The sequence below is a fragment of the Centroberyx gerrardi genome, chromosome 2 (assembly GCF_048128805.1).
Source record: "Centroberyx gerrardi isolate f3 chromosome 2, fCenGer3.hap1.cur.20231027, whole genome shotgun sequence".
Lineage (NCBI taxonomy): Eukaryota > Metazoa > Chordata > Actinopteri > Beryciformes > Berycidae > Centroberyx > Centroberyx gerrardi.
The window spans coordinates 21,963,417-21,969,416 of NC_135998.1; positions in this window are offsets into that span (position 1 = coordinate 21,963,417).

The window sequence follows — 6,000 nt, forward strand, 5'->3', positions numbered from 1 at the left end:
TAATTGCGTGACTTGTTGGCAACAGTGCCCGTGTCTGGCAGCAATTAACGATAGCAACCAATCAGAACAGCCGCTATGACCACTGCCAAAGACTTCGGAATTTACGCCAACTTTCAAAAGATCTTATTTGCGCTAAAAAAAAAAATTGGGGGAGCTCATTTTACCAGGTAGCCTAACTGGGTGCTATATCTAATTAAACAGCATCATTCACTATTATGTATGCGTTTAGGCACATGCAAGAACGGCACAGGCGTTTAGTAGTGCTATCAAGTAGACGCTGTCCGCCTAATAGGCCTAGGAAAAGTCTGCAGTTTTGTAGGCTGTAAAGTTAGCATTTCCGCCAATTGGTATGTAGTCCAAATGCAAGAAATGCCAAAAATAAAGTCTGTGCTACACAGAGGCTTACTACATATACTTTGCTTTGTGTCATGAAATAAAATAGGCTACATCAACTAACACCCATGTGAAGTTTTGCATTGTCATTCAAGTTGAGTCTTTGCCCCAGGTCTTCTTCAAGGATCTCTCTGTATTTGGCTCCATTCATGGTTCCCTCAACCCTGTCCAGTCTCCCAGTCCCTGGCGCTGAGAAGCATCCCTATAACATGATGCTCCCACCACCATGCTTCACCATAGGATGGTATTAGTCTGGTGATGAGTGGTAAATTTTTGTCTCATCAGAACAGAGAATCTTCTTCCTCGCACTCTCAGAGTCCTTTAAGTGCTGTTTGGCAAACTTCATGCGGGCTTTCATATGCCTTTTACTCAGGAGTGGCTTCCATCTAGCCACTCTACCATAAAGACATGACTGATGGAGTGCTGCAGAGATGGCTGTCCTCAGTAGTCGATTTGTACACAAATTTCAAGGGGGATGGTGGGGTCTTAAGGAGACAAACAATTTGATAGTAGCGAAGACAGCATGGAGGGTAGGGGACTAGCTGTTTACCCTTTTGTTTATATTGTAACAGCACAAAGGTAATTCTATATTCAAAAGACATGCAAGTTAGGGATGTTAGGTATCAGACACTCCTGCCAATGCCCTTAACCAAGGCACTGTTCTCAGAATTGGAGCTGGTCCCTAGGCGCTGCACTGTGGCTGCCCATTGCTTTTAAGTAGTTAGGATGGGTCAAATACAGAGGACAAATTTCCCCACAGGGATCAATAAAGTGTAACTTAACATAACTTAATACTCATGGCACTTTTATCTTATCCAAACTTTACATTTATAGTTATCAAACCTCTAATCATGCTCGCTTTGTCATCCTCTCCTGCTCCAGTGTGGAAAAAGTGAAGGTGTCTGAATACTTTCCGAAACCACTGTTTTTAAATTGTAGTAGCAATATGACTACAGATGTGGACCAACTTGGAATATTGATATCATTGGCGCTTTACAAATTAAGATCATTTTTTGTAAAGGAACTGCAGGTAAATAGTAGTCAATTGCTGCATATTTGACTGGGCTAAACTGATACACAGTATTTCAACATCCACTTACACACTGATATTGGTTATGTCAACCCATATCTGTATCCTCTTGTATTGGTGGCCATCACTGATTATAACAAACTGTAATAACAATTTATTTGGATGGTTATCCAGAGAGATCTTATTGTGTGTTACGTTGTGTAAAGAAATCAAATTCATCTAGGTACCATACTTCTAATAATACATCTCTAATTTTGCCTTTATTTGGTATCACATACCATCCTGACAGCTCCTGAGGAGTGATTCTCATTCACCAAACACCTCCCTAGTGCCATGGATGTGACTAGGATTGCATAACATCTGGGCCAGAGGCAGTGATAGGGCATCCTATCCTGTGAGAATTTTTTTCAGTTTAGTGCATCTGGTGCAATCTGGACTACATCACCTTGAAATTTTGTGGGGAAAAAGCAAAAAAGTGAAATGAATAAAATTACTTTTATGAAAAGGTCATGCTGTTTCAAGTGGAATCAAAGATGCTCTTTAGAATATCATAGATTGATGATCTTTAGCATAGAGTCTACAGTCAAATGAACATACTGATATTTGTCTTTATACTGATATTTGTATTTATTTGATATTTTAAGTGACAGTCCGACAAACTTTGAAGATGGACGCTATCCGCCTCAGCGGTTCCCCAACACCTTTTTAGCGTCTTATGTCCTTGTCAAGAGTCAAACCGCTGCTGCAACAAAAGCCGCACTCCAATCCTCTCAGTGCAGTGACAGAGGCTCTGTCAGAGCAACAATGTCAGAGGAAGTAGATGGATGCTAAGCACGGATTGGTGGATTGCTATGTCAATCATTATTTCACAAACAGTCAATTATCCAGATTATTCCATTGGTCAATTTCTACTCAATAAACAGTTCTCTCTCTACCTCCCTCTCTCCGATGCCTGTATTGACAACCACTATGGGATACACTGACAGCTACTTTTTGTTTTGTTTTGTCCTTGCATATGGCATGGATTACCAGAGGAGAAATTGGTTGAAAAGAATGTTCAAATCACAGGGTTGTGTTGAACATTTCAGCTCACAGTGTAAGTTCTTACCTCTCCACTCTCATCTCTTGTTTGGGTTCTCTTTAAGCCTTTGTCTCTCTCTGTCTGTATTAACAAGAAGACTATGTGAAAATGAAGGACGCTCCATTTTTGCCATACACGGTACATGGAAATGACTGAAATGCTGTTTTGCTGCAACATTGCAACACTATAACCTCAACTGTCATGTGTTGTCTAGCAGTATGTAGCCTAAGAGGCAAGTAAACAACCTGATCACTGAAAAATATAAAACGAACACGACAAATTACTTGTTGGTGGCACGTAAAGTGTTAAAATTACGTATTCCCAGCACAAAACGGTTGCACGAAGGAGACACGACTATAAACAGGAAGTAGTGTCACATTGAAATAATACGTGTCCACAGATTCGATGTCCACAAATCGCCCTTTCAGAGTTCATGTTCACATATTTGTGAGATCATGTTGCAAGTAAACGACTAAGGCTATATTACAGTAAGCTATGTAAGCCAATTTAGCAACTTACATTCACCAATTAAAAGACATGAGGTTTTCTTCAAATGTGATCCATCCGAAAGGAGAAACTGCAGGAGATCAAATTAAATGTAACAAGCTAGCTCTGGAAACTGAGAAAGTTATCTTAAATCATTCATGCTCCTCAAATTTGGCCAACATAATATTTTAATCTTGGACATGTTAAATGTGGAAATGCTAGCTGGCTAGGTCAAAAGTAGAAGCACAAATTAACTTCTCATCGGTGAGCTTAGTTTTGTTAACGTTACATTAGCTAGCCAACACAAACAACAAACAAAAACCTTTAATGAGTGCTAGACTGGTGGCAAGGCTATTGCAATTCCTATGTCTGTGTCCGCTAGTCACCTATGCACCTACGTGCCTGCCTCTGTCTTTTCTCTAGGGTTGACTACCACATGAGCCTAGCGAACAGTTGATGTAACCGTCTGTTAACCCTGGATTAACCCTTTGTGGAGCAGAGCTGATTAAACGAGTGGCAAGGAGGTAATCAAAAAAGTTCCTAACCACGCCCATGATTTAGCATAGCTTTTCCCAAAACTATTGCTTATGGGGCTAAAAGCTCTGGTGCTTTAGCCACTAGCCAGGCCTCTGCTGCAGGGAGAGAGCAGCACAGACACACCACCATTTTGGCTTATCCACTATTAAACACAGAAGAAACTGGAAACTGAACTCTAATAGCAATGATGAGCTCAGAAACTGCAAATATGCACTGTACCAATTCTTCGAGAACTTTTTGATAGCAAATTCAGTACTCTAATTCTTTGAGAATTTGCCCTGCAAAATTGAGACTTGAGCTGTGAATAATACATTATTCTGTGAATAATGACATTATTCACAATACATTTTGTATTTTGCACCAAATCCAAAACAGAGATGTGATGGTGATTAGCCTACATGGGCCCTGCAGTGATTCCTGGACTATGGCACATATGCCGCTGCTGTTGTCATTATTCCATACTGATCCTCCTGGAAACATCATTATTTGCTGCTTTTCCTACACTGGTGGTTCTTCCATTTGGCTCATCACTTTGTCAACAGTGTCTACAGTTGAAAAACAACATTGACATTAGCAGATAAGGATAGCAGCGCAAAAGTGTGTAACTATTTTTTTGTGAAATGTACCTAAAATCTATCTCATTGTATCTCAGCTATCTCAATGTAAATTGTAAGTCCAAAAGTCTAGTTCAGTTCTCTATGGGCCAAGTACACACTGCAGTCACTGCTCAGTGGAGTGCTTCATTCTGTTCAAGTTCACGCAGAGTTCGCTTATGGATGAGAGTGACAACCGCATTCTACAACTGCACACACTGCCAGAAAGATTCAGGTATTGACTCCCGAATTTGAGTGCGGATTCGGTTGGTCTGTGTGATATGTACTAGAACCGGACTGGACAGCTGGTTAAGTGAGGGAAGGTGCAACACTTGTTACATTATGTAACATTATCATTGTTCATGTGAAAAGCAGCAAAGTAGCAAGCAAATTTCGGGAGATCAGGTTCTTATAAATGTACACATTTACTTATATTGTTGTTGTGTATTTTTACATACCTTAGTACTGTCGTCCATCACATGCCTCCATTTCTTTCTTCTGGTCATCACCGATGGTGACAGTGAGATGCATTGTGCTTAAAAATAATTAGTAATTATAAAAATAATAATCATTGCTGCCTGAGGAAGAGGGTTTACTTGAAATGCATTGCATCAGTGGACTGCATACAAAAGCCTTTTGACACCACATCTTTAATGGCAGCTCATCAATCATTGGACTTAATTGCTGAGGTGTTGCCACTTCCTGAATGGAGAGAAGGTGTTTGTCAGGTGGGACCTGTGGATTGTCACACAGAAAAGTCAAGTCACATAAATACGTTTCACCCTCAATCTCAGTAGCATCCTTTCCCTTGCTGGCCGTGAAACTGGCAATTTTCTCATGCATATTGTACAATCTGTGCAATACTTTTCCTTGGCTTAGCCAGCATACCTCTGTGAAATGGTACATCTTTAAATTCAAATAGGTCTCATGGCAAGTGAGACACACTGGCTTTTCTTTGCATTCAGCACAGAAGTATCAGCTTTCCCTTTTTAGCTATTTATCTAGTTTGCTTGCTAGGTACCAGTGAGCACACTTAGGCTGTGTTTGATGGTATTTTGGAGGAGTGAGGGCTGTGTCTGTTTAGCACGTATCATGCAACACTGCACTCTGTGTGGCAACTGGGTCAGAATGAATTGTCAACCTACATTCATACGCAGGCCTGATCAAACTTTGAGTTTGACTCACTGAGGCTTAGTGGATTAGTTTTAAGAGCAAATGCCCAGTGTACCTGGTGATAAAGTCGGGCTATTTGGGTGCACAGTACTATTTACTTGGGGATATGAACTTTATTTGCATATATTTCTTAGTGAAGTTGTCAATTGCAAAAATGAACGAGGAGATTAATGAAATGATTCCCTGATTTACAAAAGAAGAAAACACTAATTTCTTAATGGATTGCAGGCTAAAAAGCAGGTCTTAATCTCTCATCCTAGCTTACTATTGCATGATCCATGTGCTACAACATTGTACTGGAGAGATACCAGTGGCTGAAGACAAGGTGTTAGGGAGGAGGAGGATAAAGAGAACAATATATGATAAATAGGGCAACATGTCCAAGAATGGAAATTTCAGTAGAAATTTTGTGCATTATGTAAGTAGAAACATTGCCTATTGTAACTTATTCTAGAGTCCTGCTGTATTTTTTTTTAATTAAATGTGACAGATGTTACCTCAATACATGAAACCAGGCACATCCCATCTACTTTCATCATTTTAACAAATATCATTACATAAGTCATGATGAATAAACCTTGTAATTATTGTTCAGATGAAAATAGTCCTCAGTTAAACAGAATAAAACAAAACATCTGTAGACCTCACAAAAAGCACCAGATAGCACCAAAATTATGCATGACAGGTATTGATAGATTGAGCACAGA